The sequence below is a fragment of the Oncorhynchus kisutch genome, linkage group LG14, assembly GCF_002021735.2.
Source record: "Oncorhynchus kisutch isolate 150728-3 linkage group LG14, Okis_V2, whole genome shotgun sequence".
Taxonomy (NCBI): Eukaryota; Metazoa; Chordata; class Actinopteri; order Salmoniformes; family Salmonidae; genus Oncorhynchus; species Oncorhynchus kisutch.
The window spans coordinates 34,950,690-34,974,671 of record NC_034187.2 but is presented as its reverse complement, the minus strand read 5'-3'; the positions used below and the strand labels follow the sequence as shown (position 1 = coordinate 34,974,671).

The window sequence follows — 23,982 nt, the reverse complement described above, 5'->3', positions numbered from 1 at the left end:
ATTCTAAGTGTATGTTGTGTAGTAAGCTGTTAGTAGCCCATGTGCCTCACCCTAATAATTTGGTCCCTATTCCCCTCATAACGTAGCCTAACGTTCTGACTTGGTGGTGCACATATAGCCTGTTTTAGAGAAATGTCATCAAATATTGTAAGAGCTTTCATTGTCTGCTATTATACCCCCTTTATTTATCCTACGTTTCTGACTTGGTGTACAGAGATAATACTGTAGGAACGGCCCATGTTCTGAATTCTGTCGCTGTACATTTCAAAAGTGCTGAACAAATAGTGATATAGACTACATCCGTCCTAGCTCGCTCATTAATGTCTTCATCGAAATTATAGATTGCCTCTATTCCGCTCGTCGTCCCTTTATGCCATGGTTTGTACATCTCAATTGTCACGATTAAACACATTTGTTCAAGAAAGTCAGCCATATCAGCTATGTTTTTTTAAAGGCAGTAAATGAGGCTAAATGAACTGTTTTGCTGCCAGACAAGGCTCTGCTGATAGCCAGGTGTAGCAATGGTAAGGGGTTGGGAATGCTGTTGGGACTATGGTTGCCCTAACAGTTTGTGAGCATTTGTAAACATTTTATTGCAATACAGAGTGGGAAATTGACTGTGCGTTTGGACAATTAATAGACACTGCAAAGTCTACAAAGAGAGTGCACAATTTTTCTGGTTATGAGGTTGGGAGATAGCGAACCTATCTAGCTAGCTAGATAAAGTCAAATTAATGAAATTGCTAGGTGGATAGTATTGCAGAGAAACAACAAAACATTTTGGTTAGATTTTTTGATTAAGAAGGAATCAATAGGCTACATAACTTAATCAAATGAATTTACAACATACCTCCTGCGAGTCCTTGCCTGGTAATCGTTGCCTGGTCCAGTCAGTGTGCCCACTCCGCAAAATACCACTGACAGATCTTTTCTATAAATAATTACGATAGAATGTGGGCTAAAAATGAAGTTTAGTGATTAATTTAACATCTGAAAAATAATACAAAATTGACAAATCTGAGGGGGCACATACCCTTGTGCCCCATATGGGCATGATGCCACTGTCCACGCTAGCCACTGGGAGGATGCTCTTGTGCATCCTCTGCTGAAGTAGGTAATTAATGGGAGGAGGACACTCATTTGTTCACCTACAATCATTGACACTATCCTAGACCCCTCAACTACTTAGTGGTTTACGAGTTACGGAGGAGAGGAGGACGGAGGAGTCAAGGAGAGAATGGCATAGCTGCGGGAAGATGTTTTGAGTAGGGCGTGCTGACTGAAAAAAAATCACCTTGATAATAAAGTTACTACTTTTCCAATATTTCTCTATTTTCTTTCTCTGCATTGTTGGGAATGGCCCGTAAGTTAGCATTTCACTGTTAGCTTACACTTGTTGTTTACGAAGCATGTGATGAATAAAATTTGATTTGATTTCAACTCCATCTCCACCGCAGCACCAGCACCCCTACTTCCTGTGGCTATGGACGATGGGCTTTAGACCAATAGAGAATCTCCCAATGCCAACCATAAGAACACAGTGATAGACATTTTAAATGCTACTGCTCTTTCACCATTTCAGCTACAAACATTAAAACAACTTCAACATTTTCAAAACTTTATAAATGACAACTATTTACATTTTCATGAATTACCATAAATAACCCACCAACAGTAATATTATAGGCCTAACTCTAGAACCATTCAAGCTAGAGACACCCAACCAACTTTCACCTGTTCCAGCTATCCTTTCTATCAACCATATTACTTCAAGACAAGCTAGCAAGCACACATATTTTCTTTAGGATATGTAATTTTCGAGTATTCAGTTGACCTTAGTCACCGCAGGTGAATTATAGCTTCCATGTAAGACCAATAGGTCTACTACTACGGACGGGGAATGGACATATGAACCGAATTGCGTTGTGGTTAAAAGCTTATATTTACCGCATGAGGTCGCTATAAGAGCTGCTTATCTGTAAAACTTTTCTTTGCCATTTACCAGGCAAAATATCCCCATAAATATATTTTGAACAACATAAACTAGACTAACTGTATAATTATTATTGTTCGAAAAATGTCCCCATCGTGCTCATGGAATCAACCTTCTCTGAAGAGGAAGGTAGAGAGAATAATTGTCTCAAACTCTTCAAATTGTAAACCAGTGAATTCATATCAAAAGACAATGATTATAAACACAAAGGCTATTTGTATTGCTGACAGTCACACCCCAAAAACGTATAAGAAGAGGTCTCAGAGGTGTCGTTTCTGGGATGTTTCTGATAAACTGTAGGTTTCCATTTGATTGGAAGGCTGAACAGGTGGTTTGGGAGATGAGCAGTGTTGCCCAACGTCACAATCGGTGGTGGTATAAATTCCCCCGGGTTTGTCCTCCAGTCATTTATCTTGAGAAAAGCCTGAGGTAGGATAGCTACATTACGCGCAATTGTTGTTGTTAAGAAACCGATAACAAGATGACTAAAATGTTGATGGCTTACATTGGATTTCTTCTCCTTGCCATGCATTTTTCATCACAGGTAGACCTTTTCTTCTAATTTACTTTTTTACCATGTTTTGTTTCAGATTAACCCAGATTTTAATTAGACTACCCATTCTGGAGAGCAAATGTATTTCAACAGGACCGGTTCAACTTTCATTGTGGCTTATTAATCAGGCATTTGTTACCATAAATGTATGATTTTCGACATTGACAATCGAATGATGGCGTGTATAATTGACCTCAGATGTTTTCAGTCAGTATGATTGACAACATGTTGGCAAAATCTAGTGTGCCAGCGCTATGTGGAACGGTGACGCCTCTTCAGATAGGTTACTGAGTCGTTGATCTAAAGTTACCACGTCATGCGTAGGCTGGCTAATTGTAATTTAAGCGCGACGGTATTTTTAAAAATCCTACCCTGCGCAATTAAAATGCAGGACGTTGCCCATTATCCTATAGGCTATGGAAACCGTTGTCCACAAGGTGATGGCACTTACAACATGTCTTAATTAAGGTGCACATTGTTGGGCTATATTTCCATAGAGCTATTGTGTTTTTACTGCCTAGGCTACTCCGTGTGCCTAGCTGAACGTTTACCCTTTGAAAAATTAGTCGTACGAAAGTGAAGTCTTATTGATAATTGTCCCGATTCGTCAAATGTTTCAGGTTTACCTGTTTCACATGTGACAAGCCCCTCTGCTCTCCCGTTTTAGGTCCACGCGCAAAACACTACCACACAGTCCCCTGCCATGAATGCTACGACCAGAGCTGGCGGTGCGAGTTCCAACATGACCAAGATGCCCGATGTCACCAAGAACAACATTCCCAAAGGAGCCAGTGCATCCTTGCAGTCCAGCTCGGTTGCGCTCATCATACCCATCATGGTGGGGGGATCACTACAGGGGTGCTTCTAGAGGGATGTTGCGCAGTGAATCGACACCGGCAAGACTTGAACATCAGCGGCCGAGATGGGGCAAACATTTTTACTAAGAGCACATTTTGTATATACTTTTCAGAAAGGCAGTCATGTGCGCTCCTAACCGAAGAGATTCGGTGGAGTTCCGTGCTGGACGAGAACTCATTTCTACTTCACTGATGGGAGTTGTTATTTGCCCTCACACCTTCAAACCAGTAGGCCTTCACACCTCGCACACTGGCCCCATGCCCATAGGCCGAACTGTACGGTCCTCTCCATGGAGGCAGTCCATGATGAGTATGTACTGTACGGAACTCTGCTCTTTGAACCGTTTGGTCCCGCTGTTCCTGTGTAGACACCAGGGGGTAGTTTAGTAATTTGTTAAGAAGTTAACATATCTAAAGAAATGTTGGTTGAGGCACTTTGAAAATAAGGTATAAATGAATGTGGCACAGGCTTGATGTACACTTGTGATTTATTTCTAGAATATGGCATTGTATGGGTTAGCATGTGAGATTTAATTGTATAAATCATGATGTGATATGCTTAGATTTGTTTTTAAGGCCAGGTTCAATTAACCTTTAAAATGTAGGATACTTGTGACAATTTTCTTGTATAATAAAAATATTTTAACATGTTTCTTCTCCTGTCTCTAAATTCTAAAGCTTGACCTGACAAGTAATTTGCTCTGTTCCACTTGTGTCCAGCCCCTTTATTGATCACATGGCTAAACCCAGGGATTTCCTTAACGTAGACTAGGTGTGATGTGCCACAAATTAAATCCTTATTTTAGAATGGGGTATAGGAATGTTCACCTTCGGCCAGTTGTAGCATTTATGCTATGTCAACTAGGACCTTTCTTGCATTCCTTGTGGCCAAAACAGTTCAGTTTCCTGACAGTTGACTCACTTGCAGGCTGCTTTAATTAGATTTACTTTACCCTAGCTACATTGACCTGTGACCAGTCCATTTACTAACTAGCCTACAAAGATGTTCAGGGGAAGGCTGGCTCTAAAGTATATATTTGAACTAACACTAGTTTCTGGACACTGGGTCTGGTTGGTTGGCTCTCAGCCAAAGGGATGCAAAACTTTTTAGACTGACACCTTACACACAGGCAGATGTGGTGGATTGAGATGCATTCAATGCAACAACATCTTAAACTGAGTTTGGGAATTTAATACTAATTGACCTCAATGGGTTTGAAACAATGCTGTAGATTGGTCATGTTCAATTCGTTTTTTGGGCTTGTATGTTTGGCATTAATGTGTCAGTTTGTAAAAAAACATTTTAAATAAGCTGCATACAGAGTCTCTTTTGCTTTCTTAAGGCAGATCCAAAACGCAGGTGTTTCAGCCTAGCTCAGTGCTTTTGTGGTGGGGTAGCCAGCGGAAATATGTAGTGCGTGTCGGTAATGTTCTCTAGTTGCACCATGATTATCCCTGTTCTGTCACTTGTGGGGAGGAGAGACCTTGAAAATTAAAGCACCTTTGGTGCTGCCATAGTTACATTAGAAGTGTCCATCCGAGAAGGCTCAAGGTCATTGGCCACGGATAACGTGATTTTACATAATTTTATCTACAGTAGCTTTGATTGGAATGTCAACATACTTTCATCTGATCTAGCAGTCATGAATCAAGTCGACAATCTACTGGCAAATCCTTTCTAATCCTTGTCAAATTAAGAGAAATGATAGTGCATCGGTGCTCATTGGACATAAATATTACACAATTTAGGCAGCCACAATTGGTGGCTGACAATACTTTTTTGCCCCACTGTACTTCCTTCCTAGTAAAACGATACGAGGGGAAAAAGTCAGTCAAATCAAAGTTTATTTGTCACGTGCCCCAAAAACAACAGGTGTAGTAGACCTTACAGTGAAATGCTTACTTACAGTTTCTAACCAATAGTGCATTTTGTAAGTAAAAAAAGGTATTAGGTGAACAATAGATTAGTAAAGAAATAAAAACATCAGTAAAAAAAGACAGTGGAAAAAAACAGTAGTGAGGCTATAGGCTATACACAGTAGCGAGGCTATAGGCTATATATAGTAGCGAGGCTATATACAGGCACTGGTTAGTCAGGCTAATTGAGGTAGTATGTACATGTAGGTATGGTTAAAGTGACTATGCATATGATAAAAAGAGGGGGTGGTGGGACACGGGACACAATGCAGATAGTCCAGGTAGCCAATGTGTGGGAGCACTGGTTAGTCGGGCTAATTGAGGTAGTATGTACATTAATGTATAGTTAAAGTGACTATGCATATATAATAGACAGAGAGTAGCAGCAGCATAAAAGAGGGGTCGGGGGACACACACAATGCAAATAGTCCGGGTAGCCGTTTGATTACCTGTTCAGGAGTCTTATGGCTTGGGGGTAAAAACTGTTGAGAAGCCTTTTGGTCCAGACTTGGTGCTCTGGTACCGCTTGCCATGCGGCAGTAGGAATTTCTCTCTATGACTGGGGTGGCTGGGGTCTTTGACCATTTTTAGGGCCTTCCTCTGACACCGCCTGGTGTAGAGGTCCTGGATGGCAGGCAGCTTAGCCCCAGTGATGTACTGGGCCGTACGCCCTACCCTCTGTGGTGCCTTGTGGTCGGAGGCCGAGCATTTGCAGTACCAGGCAATGATGCTCTCGATGTTGCAGCTGTAGACCCTTTTGAGGATCTGAGGGCCCATGCCAAATCTTTATAGTTTCCTCAGGGGGAATAGGTTTTGCCGTGCCCTCTTCACGACTGTCTTGGTGTGTTTGGATCATTCTAGTTTGTTGGTGATGTGGACACCAAGGAACTTGGAGCTCTCAACCTGCTCCACCACAGCCCCGTCGATGAGAATGAGGGCGTGCTCGGTTCTCCTTTTGCTGTTGAACGCTGAGCTGGAGTCAATGAATAGCATTCTCACATAGGTGTTCCTTTTGTCCAGGTGGGAAAGGACAGTGTGGAATGCAATAGAGATTGCACCATCTGTGGATCTGTTTGGGCGGTATGCAAATTGGAGTGGGTCTAGGGTTCCTGGGATAATGGTGTTGATGTGAGCCATTACCAGCCTTTCAAAGCACTTCATGGCTACGGACGTGAGTGCTACGGGTCTGTAGTCATTAGAGCAAGTTGCTTTCGTGTTCTTGGGCACTGGGACTATGGTGGTCTGCTTGAAACATGTTGGTATTACAGACTCAATCAGGGGCATGTTGAAAATGTCCGTGAAGACACCTGTCAGTTGGTCAGCACATGCCCGGAGCACACGTCCTGGTAATCAAATCAAATCAAATTTATTTATATAGCCCTTCGTACATCAGCTGATATCTCAAAGTGCTGTACAGAAACCCAGCCTAAAACCCCAAACAGCAAGCAATGCAGGTGCAGAAGCACGGTGGCTAGGAAAAACTCCCTAGAAAGGCCAAAACCTAGGAAGAAACCTAGAGAGGAACCAGGCTATGTGGGGTGGCCAGTCCTCTTCTGGCTGTGCCGGGTGGAGATTATAACAGTATAATGGCCAAGATGTTCAAATGTTCATAAATGACCAGCATGGTCGAATAATAATAAGGCAGAACAGTTGAAACTGGAGCAGCAGCACAGTCAGGTGGAAGTTGAAACTGGAACAGCAGCATGGCCAGGTGGACTGGGGACAGCAAGGAGTCATCATGTCAGGTAGTCCTGGGGCATGGTCCTAGGGCTCAGGTCAGTTGAAACTGGAACAGCAGCATGGCCAGGTGGACTGGGGACAGCAAGGATTCATCATGTCAGGTAGTCCTGGGGCATGGTCCTAGGGCTCAGGTCCTTCCGAGAGAGAGAAAGAAAGAGAGAAGGAGAGAATTAGAGAACGCACACTTAGATTCACACAGGACACCGAATAGGACAGGAGAAGTACTCCAGATATAACAAACTGACCCCAGCCCCCCGACACATAAACTACTGCAACATAAATACTGGAGGCTGAGACAGGAGGGGTCAGGAGACACTGTGGCCCCATCTGAGGACACCCCCGGACAGGGCCAAACAGGAAGGATATACGCTATACGTAATCCGTAATCCGTAATCCGTCTGGCCCAGCAGCCTTGGTAATGTTGACCTGTTCAAAGGTCTTACTCACGTCGGCCATGGAGAGCGTGATCACACAGTCGTCCGGAACAGCTGATGCTCTCATGCATGCCTCAGTGTTGCTTGCCTCGAAACGAGCATAGAATTGATTTAGCTCATCTGGTAGGCTCGTGTCACTGGGCAGCTTGTGGCTGTGCTTCCCTTTATAGTCTATAATAGTTTGCAAGCCCTGTCACATAAAACGAGCGTCGGAGCCGGTGTAGTACAATTCAATCTTAGCCCTGTATTGATGCTTTGCCTGTTTGATGGTTCGTCGGTGGGCATAGCAGGATTTCTCATAAGCTTCCGGGTTAGAGTCCCGCACCTTGAAAGCGGCAGCTCTAGCCTTTAGCTCAGTGCGAATGTTGCCTATCATCCATGGCTTCGGGTTGGGGTATGTACGTACAGTCACTGTGGTGATGACGTCCTCAATGTACTTATTGATAAACCCAGTGACTGATGTGGTGTACTCCTCAATGCCATCGGAAAAATCCCAGAACATGTTCCAGTCTGTGATAGCAAAACAGTCCTGTAGTTTAACATCAGCTTCATCTGACCAATTTCTTTATAGACCGAGTCACTGGTGCTTCCTGCTTTAATGTTTGCTTGCAAGCAGGAATCAGGAGGATATAATTGTGGTCATATTACCAAATGGAGGGGCGAGGGAGAGCTTTGTATGTGTCTCTGTGTGTGGAGTACTGGTGATCTAGATTTTTTTTCTCTCTGGTTGCACATTTAACATTTTGATAGAAATTAGGCAGAACTGATTTAAGTTTCCCTGCATTAAAGTCTCCGGCCACTAGGGGCGATGCCTCTGGGTGAGCGGTTTCCTGTTTGCTTATTTCCTTATACAGCTGACTGAGTGCGGTCTTAGTGCCAGCATCCGTCTACGGTGGTAAATAAACAGCCAAGAAAAGTATAGATGAAAACTCTCTTGGCAAATAGTGTGGTCTGCAGTTTATCATAAGGTACTGTAGGCCTCCCGGGTGGCACAGGGGTTAAGAGCGCTGTACTGCAGCGCCAGCTGTGCCACCAGAGACTCTGGGTTCGCGCTCAGGCTCTGTCGTAACCGGCCGCGACCGGGAGGTCTGTGGGGCGACTCACAATTGGCTTAGCGTCGTCCGGGTTAGGGAGGGGTTGGCCGGTAGGGATGTCCTTGTCTCATCACGCACCAGCGACTCCTGTGGCGGGCCGGGCGCAGTGCGCGCTAACACAAGGTTGCCAGGTACACGGTGTTTCCTCCGACACATTGGTGTGGCTGGTTTCCGGGTTGGATGGATGTTAAGAAGCAGTGCGGCTTGGTTGGGTTGTGTCTCGGAGGACGCATGACTTTCAACCTTCGTCTCTCCCGAGCCCGTAAGGGAGTTGTAGCGATGAGACAAGATAGTAGCTCCTAAAAAAACAATTGGATACCACGAAATTGGGAAAAAAAAGTACTGTACTTTAGGCAATCTAGAGACATCCTTGCATTTCGTGCACCAGCTGTTGTTTACAAATATGCACAGACCGCCGCCCCTCATTTTACCGGAGTGTGCTGTTCTATCTAGCCGGTGCAGCGTATATCCCGCTAGCCGAATATCAATGTCGTCAATCAGACACGATTCCGTGAAACATAAGATGTTACAGTTTTTTATGTCCCGTTGGTAGTATATTCGTGATTGTACCTCATCTAATTTAATGTCCAATGATTGCACCTTGGTGAGTAATATTGACGTGATGGCAGCTTTCCCACTCGCATTCTGCGGATCCTTACTAGGCACTCCGCTCTGTGTCCTGTGTACTTGCGTCGGATCCTCACCCACTCCTCCAATGGTATGACATGATATCCTCCTATTAGCTAGCTAGCTAACATTATGCTGTTTTTAGCTTGCTACATAAATAGATATGCTAGCCTATTAGCCACATTATGACTAATATATATTCAATATTCTGTAATTGAAACTGAAACATTGTAACCTGAATGGAGGCAGCAAACAATGTACCAGGCCATCTGTGATTTACAACCTGATAGCAATATTTTTGGGATTACCAAGAAACGTGCCCCCGAATTATATGAATCATTCATTAATCAAACTTTTACAGATGCACAATCGAGAGCATCCTGTTGGGCTGAATCACCGCCTGGTATGGCAACTGCACCGCCCTCAACCGCAAGGCTCTCCAGAGGGTAGTGCAGTCTGCACAACACATTACCGGGTGTAAACTATCTGCCCTCCAGGACACCTACAGCCCCGATGTCAAAGGCCTAAAAGATCATCAAGGACAACAACCACCCGAGACACTGCCTGTTCACCCCGCTATCATCCAGAAGGCGAGGTCAGTATAGGTGCATCAAAGCTGGGACCGAGAGACTGAAAAACTGTTTCTATCTCAAGGCCTTCAGACTGTTAAACAGCCACCATTAACATAGAGAGACTGCTGTCAACATACAGACTCAAATCTCTGGCCACTAACAAATGGACTAAATAAAGGTATCACTAGTCACCTTTAATAACGCCACTTTAATAATGTTTTCATATCGTACATTACTCATTTCATATGTTTAAACTGTTCTATACCATCGACTGTATCTTGCCTATGCCTATCATTATTCAGGCCACTTTAATAATGTTTACATATCCTACATTACTCATTTCATATGTATATACTGTTCTATACCATTGACTGCATGTTGCCTATGCCTATCATTAGTCACTTTCAATAAGGCCACTTTAATAATGTTTACATATCCTTCATTACGCATCTCATATATATATAATGCTCTATACCATCTACTGCATCTTGCCTATGCCACACAGCTATCGCTCACCCATATATTTATATGTACAGTGGGGAAAACAAGTATTTGATACACTGCCGATTTTGGAGGCTTTCCTACTTAGAAAGCATGTAGAGGTCTGTAATTGTCACGTTCTGACCATAGTTCTTGTGTGTTTTCCTTGTTTTAGTGTTGGTCAGGACGTGAGCTGGGTGGGCATTCTATGTTGTGTGTCTAGATTGTCTATTTCTATGTTTGGCCTGATATGGTTCTCAATCAGAGGCAGGTGTTAGTCATTGTCTGTGATTGGGAACCATATTTAGGTAGCCTGTTTTGTGTTGGGTTTTGTGGGTGGTTGTTTCCTGTCTTTGTGTTTTCTGCACCAAATAGGGCTGTTTCGTTTTTCACGTTTATTGGTTTTGTATCCTGTTCATGTTTGAGTTACCTTATTAAATTACCATGAACTATAACCACGCTGCGTTTTGGTCCGCCTCTCCTTCCCAGGAAGAAAGCCGTTACAGTCATTTTTATCATAGGTACACTTCAACTGCGAGAGACGGAATCTAAAACAAAAATCCAGAAAATCACATTGTATGATTTTTAAGAAATTAATTTGCATTTGGAAAAGGTCTGTAAAAACACCAGGCAATTGTTCAGCACAGTGCTTTAACACATGTATTTTGTCTGGGCCTTGGCCTTGGCCTGTGTGCATTACATCACCTGAAAAATGTCAAAACATTTTGCTTTCCTGCACACCTGGTTTACGTCCCTTCATCACTCTACGTGTATATTATCCTCTGTTCCCCCCCATGTCTGTGTGTGTAATTGTTCGTTACGTTTATTGTGTGACGCGTAAGGCTGTTTTTTTCCGGGTATTCTTTTGAACCCGTGGTATTGTATTGTTGTACATGATTTTGTGTGACAAGTGCGCTATTCGCTTTTGCCTTTGGCTGGAGTGTTGTGATGCTGTTGCTCCGACTGATTTGCTTCTGCCAATTTTGTAATTTTTTACATTTTTTATTTTTTATTTCAGCTTTATTTAACCAGGTAGGCTAGTTGAGAACAAGTTCTCATTTACAACTGCGACCTGGCCAAGATAAAGCATAGCAGTGGGAACAGACAGCTACACAGAGTTACACATGGAGTAAACAATAAACAAGCCAATAACACAGTAGAAAAAAAAGAAAAAAGGAGTCTATATACATTGTGTGCAAAAGGCATGAGGAGGTAGGCGAATAATTACAATTTTGGCAGATTAACACTGGAGTGATAAATGATCAGATGGTCATGTGCAAGTAGAGATACTGGTGTGCAAAAGAGCAGAAAAGTAAATAAATAGAAACAGTATGGGGATGAGGTAGGTAAATTGGGTGGGCTATTTACCGGTGGACTATGTACAGCTGCAGTAATCGGTTAGCTGCTCACATAGCAGATGTTTAAAGTTGGTGAGGGAAATAAAAGTCTCCAACTTCAACGATTTTTGCAATTCATTCCAGTCACAGGCAGCAGAGAACTGGAAGGAAAGGCGGCCAAATGAGGTGTTGGCTTTAGGGATGATCAGTGAGATACACCTGCTGGAGCGTGTGCTACGGGTGGGTGTTGCCATCGTGACCAGTGTACTGAGATAAGGCGGAGCTTTACCTAGCATGGACTTGTAGATGACCTGGAGCCAGTGGGTCTGGCGACGAATATGTAGCGAGGGCCAGCCGACTGGAGCATACAGGTCGCAGTGGTGGGTGGTATAAGGTGCTTTAGTAACAAAGCGGATGGCACTGTGATAAACTGCATCCAGTTTGCTGAGTAGAGTGTTGGAAGCCATTTTGTAGATGACATCGCCAAAGTCGAGGATCGGTAGGATAGTCAGTTTTACTAGGGTAAGTTTGGCTGCGTGAGTGAAGGAGGCTTTGTTGCGAAATAGAAAGCCGATTCTAGATTTGATTTTGGATTGGAGATGTTTGATATGAGTCTGGAAGGAGAGTTTACAGTCTAGCCAGACACCTAGGTACTTATAGATGTCCACATATTCTAGGTCGGAACCATCCAGGGTGGTGATGCTTGTCGGGCATGCGGGTGCAGGCACCGAAAGGTTGAAAAGCATGCATTTGGTTTTACTAGCGTTTCAGAGCAGTTGGAGGCCACGGAAGGAGTGTTGTATGGCATTGAAGCTCGTTTGGAGGTTAGATAGCATAGTGTCCAAGGAAGGGTCAGAAGTATACAGAATGGTGTCGTCTGCGTAGAGGTGGATCAGGGAATCGCCCGCAGCAAGAGCAACATCATTGATATATACAGAGAAAAGAGTCAGCCCGAGAATTGAACCCTGTGGCACCCCCATAGAGACTGCCAGAGGACCGGACAACATGCTCTCCGATTGACACACTGAACTCTGTCTGCAAAGTAGTTGGTGAACCAGGCAAGGCAGTCATTAGAAAAACTGAGGCTATTGAGTCTGCCGATAAGAATATGGTGATTGACAGAGTCGAAAGCATTGGCCAGGTCGATGAAGACGGCTGCACAGTACTGTCTTTTATCGATGGCTGTTGTGATATCGTTTAGTACCTTGAGCTCGGCTGAGGTGCACCCGTGACCGGCTCGGAAACCAGATTGCACAGCGGAGAAGGTACGGTGGGATTCGAGATGGTCAGTGATCTGTTTGTTGACTTGGCTTTCGAAGACCTTAGATAGGCAGGGCAGGATGGATATAGGTCTGTAACAGTTTGGGTCCAGGGTGTCTCCCCCTTTGAAGAGGGGGATGACCGCAGCAGCTTTCCAGTCCTTGGGGATCTCAGACGATATGAAAGAGAGTTTGAACCTACAGTGCCTTGCGAAAGTATTCGGCCCCCTTGAACTTTGCGACCTTTTGCCACATTTCAGGCTTCAAACATAAAGATATAAAACTGTATTTTTTTGTGAAGAATCAACAACAAGTGGGACACAATCATGAAGTGGAACGACATTTATTGGATATTTCAAACTTTTTTAACAAATCAAAAACGGAAAAATTGGGCGTGCAAAATTATTCAGCCCCTTTACTTTCAGTGCAGCAAACTCTCTCCAGAAGTTCAGTGAGGATCTCTGAATGATCCAATGTTGACCTAAATGACTAATGATGATAAATACAATCCATCTGTGTGTAATCAAGTCTCCGTATAAATGCACCTGCACTGTGATAGTCTCAGAGGTCCGTTAAAAGCGCAGAGAGCATCATGAAGAACAAGGAACACACCAGGCAGGTCCGAGATACTGTTGTGAAGAAGTTTAAAGCCGGATTTGGATACAAAAAGATTTCCCAAGCTTTAAACATCCCAAGGAGCACTGTGCAAGCGATAATATTGAAATGGAAGGAGTATCAAACCACTGCAAATCTACCAAGACCTGGCCGTCCCTCTAAACTTTCAGCTCATACAAGGAGAAGACTGATCAGAGATGCAGCCAAGAGGCCCATGATCACTCTGGATGAACTGCAGAGATCTACAGTTGAGGTGGGAGACTCTGTCCATAGGACAACAATCAGTCGTATATTGCACAAATCTGGCCTTTATGGAAGAGTGGCAAGAAGAAAGCCATTTCTTAAACATATCCATAAAACGTGTCATTTAAAGTTTGCCACAAGCCACCTGGGAGACACACCAAACATCTGGAAGAAGGTGCTCTGGTCAGATGAAACCAAAATTGAACTTTTTGGCAACAATGCAAAACGTTATGTTTGGCGTAAAAGCAACACAGCTCATCACCCTGAACACACCATCCCCACTGTCAAACATGGTGGTGGCAGCATCATGGTTTGGTCCTGCTTTTCTTCAGCAGGGACAGGGAAGATGGTTCAAATTGATGGGAAGATGGATGGAGCCAAATACAGGACCATTCTGGAAGACAACCTGATGGAGTCTGCAAAAGACCTGAGACTGGGACGGAGATTTGTCTTCCAACAAGACAATGATCCAAAACATAAAGCAAAATCTACAATGGAATGGTTCAAAAATAAACATATCCAGGTGTTAGAATGGCCAAGTCAAAGTCCAGACCTGAATCCAATCGAGAATCTGTGGAAAGAACTGAAAACTGCTGTTCACAAATGCTCTCCATCCAACCTCACTGAGCTCGAGCTGTTTTGCAAGGAGGAATGGGAAAAAATGTCAGTCTCTCGATGTGCAAAACTGATAGAGACATACCCCAAGCGACTTACAGCTGTAATCGCAGCAAAAGGTGGCGCTACAAAGTATTAACTTAAGGGTGCTGAATAATTTTGCGTTTTTGATTTGTTAAAAAAGTTTTAACTATCCAATAAATGTCATTCCACTTCATGATTGTGTCCCACTTGTTGTGGGAAATCTTATATTCAACAATGAGTGATTTTGGAAGGAATTAGCGGCTGACTGCAAGCAAGCATTAGAGTGGGTGTGTGGGTGTGTGGTCCAAGTCTGGGTTTAAGGGTCTCTTTTCCAAGCTTAAATGGGTAAACATTCAACATTGGCCATCCTGTCAATCCAGCATGATTTCTGCCGCATTCAAAACAACTGGAAACTCGGAACTGGGAAATCTCAGACTTCAGTGAGTTCAAGACAACTGGGAACTCTGTAAAAAATGAGCTCCAACTGGGAAAATACGTTTTGAATGGTTATCCAACTCGGAATTCCAAGTTGGGAATTTGGGCCTCTTTCTTGAGCTCTGACCTGAAGATCACTGACGTCATGATTCAAAGTAATTTTTTTCAGAGTTGCCAATTGTCTTGAAAGCACCATAAATCCAGAGAATCCCAGACTTTGACCACAAAGTTTGATGACAAAACTTGCCCATGACTTCCTGTTCAAGTGAGCACAGCACAACAAGGTGAGTCCAAAAATTTATTGTATGCTGCTGCATAAATTATGTAATATACCAGGGAGATATGTATACTATAGCTAAGAGAGTAATTCTAAGTGTATGTTGTGTAGTAAGCTGTTAGTAGCCCATGTGCCTCACCCTAATAATTTGGTCCCTATTCCCCTCATAACGTAGCCTAACGTTCTGACTTGGTGGTGCACATATAGCCTGTTTTAGAGAAATGTCATCAAATATTGTAAGAGCTTTCATTGTCTGCTATTATACCCCCTTTATTTATCCTACGTTTCTGACTTGGTGTACAGAGATAATACTGTAGGAACGGCCCATGTTCTGAATTCTGTCGCTGTACATTTCAAAAGTGCTGAACAAATAGTGATATAGACTACATCCGTCCTAGCTCGCTCATTAATGTCTTCATCGAAATTATAGATTGCCTCTATTCCGCTCGTCGTCCCTTTATGCCATGGTTTGTACATCTCAATTGTCACGATTAAACACATTTGTTCAAGAAAGTCAGCCATATCAGCTATGTTTTTTTAAAGGCAGTAAATGAGGCTAAATGAACTGTTTTGCTGCCAGACAAGGCTCTGCTGATAGCCAGGTGTAGCAATGGTAAGGGGTTGGGAATGCTGTTGGGACTATGGTTGCCCTAACAGTTTGTGAGCATTTGTAAACATTTTATTGCAATACAGAGTGGGAAATTGACTGTGCGTTTGGACAATTAATAGACACTGCAAAGTCTACAAAGAGAGTGCACAATTTTTCTGGTTATGAGGTTGGGAGATAGCGAACCTATCTAGCTAGCTAGATAAAGTCAAATTAATGAAATTGCTAGGTGGATAGTATTGCAGAGAAACAACAAAACATTTTGGTTAGATTTTTTGATTAAGAAGGAATCAATAGGCTACATAACTTAATCAAATGAATTTACAACATACCTCCTGCGAGTCCTTGCCTGGTAATCGTTGCCTGGTCCAGTCAGTGTGCCCACTCCGCAAAATACCACTGACAGATCTTTTCTATAAATAATTACGATAGAATGTGGGCTAAAAATGAAGTTTAGTGATTAATTTAACATCTGAAAAATAATACAAAATTGACAAATCTGAGGGGGCACATACCCTTGTGCCCCATATGGGCATGATGCCACTGTCCACGCTAGCCACTGGGAGGATGCTCTTGTGCATCCTCTGCTGAAGTAGGTAATTAATGGGAGGAGGACACTCATTTGTTCACCTACAATCATTGACACTATCCTAGACCCCTCAACTACTTAGTGGTTTACGAGTTACGGAGGAGAGGAGGACGGAGGAGTCAAGGAGAGAATGGCATAGCTGCGGGAAGATGTTTTGAGTAGGGCGTGCTGACTGAAAAAAAATCACCTTGATAATAAAGTTACTACTTTTCCAATATTTCTCTATTTTCTTTCTCTGCATTGTTGGGAATGGCCCGTAAGTTAGCATTTCACTGTTAGCTTACACTTGTTGTTTACGAAGCATGTGATGAATAAAATTTGATTTGATTTCAACTCCATCTCCACCGCAGCACCAGCACCCCTACTTCCTGTGGCTATGGACGATGGGCTTTAGACCAATAGAGAATCTCCCAATGCCAACCATAAGAACACAGTGATAGACATTTTAAATGCTACTGCTCTTTCACCATTTCAGCTACAAACATTAAAACAACTTCAACATTTTCAAAACTTTATAAATGACAACTATTTACATTTTCATGAATTACCATAAATAACCCACCAACAGTAATATTATAGGCCTAACTCTAGAACCATTCAAGCTAGAGACACCCAACCAACTTTCACCTGTTCCAGCTATCCTTTCTATCAACCATATTACTTCAAGACAAGCTAGCAAGCACACATATTTTCTTTAGGATATGTAATTTTCGAGTATTCAGTTGACCTTAGTCACCGCAGGTGAATTATAGCTTCCATGTAAGACCAATAGGTCTACTACTACGGACGGGGAATGGACATATGAACCGAATTGCGTTGTGGTTAAAAGCTTATATTTACCGCATGAGGTCGCTATAAGAGCTGCTTATCTGTAAAACTTTTCTTTGCCATTTACCAGGCAAAATATCCCCATAAATATATTTTGAACAACATAAACTAGACTAACTGTATAATTATTATTGTTCGAAAAATGTCCCCATCGTGCTCATGGAATCAACCTTCTCTGAAGAGGAAGGTAGAGAGAATAATTGTCTCAAACTCTTCAAATTGTAAACCAGTGAATTCATATCAAAAGACAATGATTATAAACACAAAGGCTATTTGTATTGCTGACAGTCACACCCCAAAAACGTATAAGAAGAGGTCTCAGAGGTGTCGTTTCTGGGATGTTTCTGATAAACTGTAGGTTTCCATTTGATTGGAAGGCTGAACAGGTGGTTTGGGAGATGAGCAGTGTTGCCCAACGTCACAATCGGTGGTGGTATAAATTCCCCCGGGTTTGTCCTCCAGTCATTTATCTTGAGAAAAGCCTGAGGTAGGATAGCTACATTACGCGCAATTGTTGTTGTTAAGAAACCGATAACAAGATGACTAAAATGTTGATGGCTTACATTGGATTTCTTCTCCTTGCCATGCATTTTTCATCACAGGTAGACCTTTTCTTCTAATTTACTTTTTTACCATGTTTTGTTTCAGATTAACCCAGATTTTAATTAGACTACCCATTCTGGAGAGCAAATGTATTTCAACAGGACCGGTTCAACTTTCATTGTGGCTTATTAATCAGGCATTTGTTACCATAAATGTATGATTTTCGACATTGACAATCGAATGATGGCGTGTATAATTGACCTCAGATGTTTTCAGTCAGTATGATTGACAACATGTTGGCAAAATCTAGTGTGCCAGCGCTATGTGGAACGGTGACGCCTCTTCAGATAGGTTACTGAGTCGTTGATCTAAAGTTACCACGTCATGCGTAGGCTGGCTAATTGTAATTTAAGCGCGACGGTATTTTTAAAAATCCTACCCTGCGCAATTAAAATGCAGGACGTTGCCCATTATCCTATAGGCTATGGAAACCGTTGTCCACAAGGTGATGGCACTTACAACATGTCTTAATTAAGGTGCACATTGTTGGGCTATATTTCCATAGAGCTATTGTGTTTTTACTGCCTAGGCTACTCCGTGTGCCTAGCTGAACGTTTACCCTTTGAAAAATTAGTCGTACGAAAGTGAAGTCTTATTGATAATTGTCCCGATTCGTCAAATGTTTCAGGTTTACCTGTTTCACATGTGACAAGCCCCTCTGCTCTCCCGTTTTAGGTCCACGCGCAAAACACTACCACACAGTCCCCTGCCATGAATGCTACGACCAGAGCTGGCGGTGCGAGTTCCAACATGACCAAGATGCCCGATGTCACCAAGAACAACATTCCCAAAGGAGCCAGTGCATCCTTGCAGTCCAGCTCGGTTGCGCTCATCATACCCATCATGGTGGGGGGATCACTACAGGGGTGCTTCTAGAGGGATGTTGCGCAGTGAATCGACACCGGCAAGACTTGAACATCAGCGGCCGAGATGGGGCAAACATTTTTACTAAGAGCACATTTTGTATATACTTTTCAGAAAGGCAGTCATGTGCGCTCCTAACCGAAGAGATTCGGTGGAGTTCCGTGCTGGACGAGAACTCATTTCTACTTCACTGATGGGAGTTGTTATTTGCCCTCACACCTTCAAACCAGTAGGCCTTCACACCTCGCACACTGGCCCCATGCCCATAGGCCGAACTGTACGGTCCTCTCCATGGAGGCAGTCCATGATGAGTATGTACTGTACGGAACTCTGCTCTTTGAACCGTTTGGTCCCGCTGTTCCTGTGTAGACACCAGGGGGTAGTTTAGTAATTTGTTAAGAAGTTAACATATGTAAAGAAATGTTGGTTGAGGCACTTTGAAAATAAGGTATAAATGAATGTGGCACAGGCTTGATGTACACTTGTGATTTATTTCTAGAATATGGCATTGTATGGGTTAGCATGTGAGATTTAATTGTATAAATCATGATGTGATATGCTTAGATTTGTTTTTAAGGCCAGGTTCAATTAACCTTTAAAATGTAGGATACTTGTGACAATATTCTTGTAAAATAAAAATATTTTAACATGATGTTTCTTCTCCTGTCTCTAAATTCTAAAGCTTGACCTGACAAGTAATTTGCTCTGTTCCACTTGTGTCCAGCCCCTTTATTGATCACATGGCTAAACCCAGGGATTTCCTTAATGTAGACTAGGTGTGATGTGCCACAAATTAAATTCTTATTTTAGAATGGGGTATAGGAATGTTCACCTTCGGCCAGTTGTAGCATTTATGCTATGTCAACTAGGACCTTTCTTGCATTCCTTGTGGCCAAAACAGTTCAGTTTCCTGACAGTTGACTCACTTGCAGGCTGCTTTAATTAGATTTACTTTACCCTAGCTACATTGACCTGTGACCAGTCCATTTACTAACTAGCCTACAAAGATGTTCAGGGGAAGGCTGGCAATAAAGTATATATTTGAACTAACACTAGTTTCTGGACACTGGGTCTGGTTGGTTGGCTCTCAGCCAAAGGGATGCAAAACTTTTTAGACTGACACCTTACACACAGGCAGATGTGGTGGATTGAGATGCATTCAATGCAACAAAAAAAACATCTTAAACTGAGTTTGGTGGGAATTTAATACTAATTGACCTCAATGGGTTTGAAACAATGCTGTAGATTGGTCATGTTCAATTTGTTTTTTGGGCTTGTATGTTTGGCATTAATGTGTCAGTTTGTAAAAAAACATTTTAAATAAGCTGCATACAGACGTCTCTTTTGCTTTCTTGAGTAAGGCAGATCCAAAACGCAGGTGTTTCAGCCTAGCTCAGTGCTTTTGTGGTGGGGTAGCCAGCGGAAATATGTAGTGCGTGTCGGTAATGTTCTCTAGTTGCACCATGATTATCCCTGTTCTGTCACTTGTGGGGAGGAGAGACCTTGAAAATTAAAGCACCTTTGGTGCTGCCATAGTTACATTAGAAGTGTCCATCCGAGAAGGCTCAAGGTCATTGGCCACGGATAACGTGATTTTACATAATTTTATCTACAGTAGCTTTGATTGGAATGTCAACATACTTTCAACATCTGATCTAGCAGTCATGAATCAAGTCGACAATCTACTGGCAAATCCTTTCTAATCCTTGTCAAATTAAGAGAAATGATAGTGCATCGGTGCTCATTGGACATAAATATTACACAATTTAGGCAGCCACAATTGGTGGCTGACAATACTTTTTTGCCCCACTGTACTTCCTTCCTAGTAAAACGGTAGCCATTTGATTACCTGTTCAGGAGTCTTATGGCTTGGGGGTAAAAACTGTTGAGAAGCCTTTTGGTCCAGACTTGGTGCTCTGGTACCGCTTGCCATGCGGCAGTAGGAATTTCTCTCTATGACTGGGGTGGCTGGGGTCTTTGACCATTTTTAGGGCCTTCCTCTGACACCGCCTGGTGTAGAGGTCCTGGATGGCAGGCAGCTTAGCCCCAGTGATGTACTGGGCCGTACGCCCTACCCTCTGTGGTGCCTTGTGGTCGGAGGCCGAGCATTTGCAGTACCAGGCAATGATGCTCTCGATGTTGCAGCTGTAGACCCTTTTGAGGATCTGAGGGCCCATGCCAAATCTTTATAGTTTCCTCAGGGGGAATAGGTTTTGCCGTGCCCTCTTCACGACTGTCTTGGTGTGTTTGGATCATTCTAGTTTGTTGGTGATGTGGACACCAAGGAACTTGGAGCTCTCAACCTGCTCCACCACAGCCCCGTCGATGAGAATGAGGGCGTGCTCGGTTCTCCTTTTGCTGTTGAACGCTGAGCTGGAGTCAATGAATAGCATTCTCACATAGGTGTTCCTTTTGTCCAGGTGGGAAAGGACAGTGTGGAATGCAATAGAGATTGCACCATCTGTGGATCTGTTTGGGCGGTATGCAAATTGGAGTGGGTCTAGGGTTCCTGGGATAATGGTGTTGATGTGAGCCATTACCAGCCTTTCAAAGCACTTCATGGCTACGGACGTGAGTGCTACGGGTCTGTAGTCATTAGAGCAAGTTGCTTTCGTGTTCTTGGGCACTGGGACTATGGTGGTCTGCTTGAAACATGTTGGTATTACAGACTCAATCAGGGGCATGTTGAAAATGTCCGTGAAGACACCTGTCAGTTGGTCAGCACATGCCCGGAGCACACGTCCTGGTAATCAAATCAAATCAAATTTATTTATATAGCCCTTCGTACATCAGCTGATATCTCAAAGTGCTGTACAGAAACCCAGCCTAAAACCCCAAACAGCAAGCAATGCAGGTGCAGAAGCACGGTGGCTAGGAAAAACTCCCTAGAAAGGCCAAAACCTAGGAAGAAACCTAGAGAGGAACCAGGCTATGTCAAATCAAATCAAATCAAATTTATTTATATAGCCCTTCGTACATCAGCTGATATCTCAAAGTGCTGTACAGAAACCCAGCCTAAAACCCCAAACAGCAAGCAATGCAGGTGGAGAAGCACGGTGGCTAGGAAAAACTCCCTAGAAAGGCCAATACATAGGAAGAAACCTAGAGAGGAACCAGGCTATGTGGGGTGGCCAGTCCTCTTCTGGCTGTGCCGGGTGGAGATTATAACAGAACATGGTCAAGATGTTCAATGTTCATAAATGACCAGCATGGTCGAATAATAATAAGGCAGAACAGTTGAAACTAGAGCAGCAGCACAGTCAGGTGGAAGTTGAAACTGGAACAGCAGCATGGCCAGGTAGACTGGGGACAGCAAGGAGTCATCATGTCAGGTAGTCCTGGGGCATGGTCCTAGGGCTCAGGTCAGTTGAAACTGGAACAGCAGCATGGCCAGGTGGACTGGGGACAGCAAGGAGTCATCATGTCAGGTAGTCCTGGGGCATGGTCCTAGGGCTCAGGTCCTCCGAGAGAGAGAAAGAAAGAGAGAAGGAGAGAATTAGAGAACGCACACTTAGATTCACACAGGACACCGAATAGGACAGGAGAAGTACTCCAGATATAACAAACTGACCCCAGCCCCCCGACACATAAACTACTGCAGCATAAATACTGGAGGCTGAGACAGGAGGGGTCAGGAGATGTGGGGTGGCCAGTCCTCTTCTGGCTGTGCCGGGTGGAGATTATAACAGTATAATGGCCAAGATGTTCAAATGTTCATAAATGACCAGCATGGTCGAATAATAATAAGGCAGAACAGTTGAAACTGGAGCAGCAGCACAGTCAGGTGGAAGTTGAAACTGGAACAGCAGCATGGCCAGGTGGACTGGGGACAGCAAGGAGTCATCATGTCAGGTAGTCCTGGGGCATGGTCCTAGGGCTCAGGTCAGTTGAAACTGGAACAGCAGCATGGCCAGGTGGACTGGGGACAGCAAGGATTCATCATGTCAGGTAGTCCTGGGGCATGGTCCTAGGGCTCAGGTCCTTCCGAGAGAGAGAAAGAAAGAGAGAAGGAGAGAATTAGAGAACGCACACTTAGATTCACACAGGACACCGAATAGGACAGGAGAAGTACTCCAGATATAACAAACTGACCCCAGCCCCCCGACACATAAACTACTGCAACATAAATACTGGAGGCTGAGACAGGAGGGGTCAGGAGACACTGTGGCCCCATCCGAGGACACCCCCGGACAGGGCCAAACAGGAAGGATATACGCTATACGTAATCCGTAATCCGTAATCCGTCTGGCCCAGCAGCCTTGGTAATGTTGACCTGTTCAAAGGTCTTACTCACGTCGGCCATGGAGAGCGTGATCACACAGTCGTCCGGAACAGCTGATGCTCTCATGCATGCCTCAGTGTTGCTTGCCTCGAAACGAGCATAGAATTGATTTAGCTCATCTGGTAGGCTCGTGTCACTGGGCAGCTTGTGGCTGTGCTTCCCTTTATAGTCTATAATAGTTTGCAAGCCCTGTCACATAAGACGAGCGTCGGAGCCGGTGTAGTACAATTCAATCTTAGCCCTGTATTGATGCTTTGCCTGTTTGATGGTTCGTCGGTGGGCATAGCAGGATTTCTCATAAGCTTCCGGGTTAGAGTCCCGCACCTTGAAAGCGGCAGCTCTAGCCTTTAGCTCAGTGCGAATGTTGCCTATCATCCATGGCTTCGGGTTGGGGTATGTACGTACAGTCACTGTGGTGATGACGTCCTCAATGTACTTATTGATAAACCCAGTGACTGATGTGGTGTACTCCTCAATGCCATCGGAAAAATCCCAGAACATGTTCCAGTCTGTGATAGCAAAACAGTCCTGTAGTTTAACATCAGCTTCATCTGACCAATTTCTTTATAGACCGAGTCACTGGTGCTTCCTGCTTTAATGTTTGCTTGCAAGCAGGAATCAGGAGGATATAATTGTGGTCATATTACCAAATGGAGGGGCGAGGGAGAGCTTTGTATGTGTCTCTGTGTGTGGAGTACTGGTGATCCAGATTTTTTTTCTCTCTGGTTGCACATTTAACATGTTGATAGAAATTAGGCAGAACTGATTTAAGTTTCCCTGCATTAAAGTCTCCGGCCACTAGGGGCGATGCCTCTGGGTGAGCGGTTTCCTGTTTGCTTATTTCCTTATACAGCTGACTGAGTGCGGTCTTAGTGCCAGCATCCGTCTACGGTGGTAAATAAACAGCCAAGAAAAGTATAGATGAAAACTCTCTTGGCAAATAGTGTGGTCTGCAGTTTATCATAAGGTACTGTAGGCCTCCCGGGTGGCACAGTGGTTAAGGGCGCTGTACTTCAGCGCCAGCTGTGCCACCAGAGACTCTGGGTTCGCGCTCAGGCTCTGTCGTAACCGGCCGTGACCGGGAGGTCTGTGGGGCGACGCACAATTGGCTTAGCGTCGTCCGGGTTAGGGAGGGGT

The 23,982-nt window shown here is 43.8% G+C and overlaps 2 long non-coding RNA genes across 2 annotated transcripts; both read left to right on the top strand.

Annotated features, from left to right (window-relative positions):
* The first annotated feature begins 2,275 nt into the window (after nt 1-2,275).
* LOC116353367 (uncharacterized) lies at nt 2,276-3,965 on the top strand. Its single transcript, XR_004202774.1, has 2 exons — nt 2,276-2,537; nt 3,214-3,965. It is a non-coding gene; the product is annotated as an uncharacterized LOC116353367 (long non-coding RNA).
* Nucleotides 3,966-17,436: 13,471 nt separating this feature from the next.
* On the top strand, nt 17,437-19,126 carry LOC116353366 (uncharacterized). The gene is made up of 2 exons (XR_004202773.1): nt 17,437-17,698; nt 18,375-19,126. It is a non-coding gene; the product is annotated as an uncharacterized LOC116353366 (long non-coding RNA).
* Nucleotides 19,127-23,982: the final 4,856 nt, after the last annotated feature.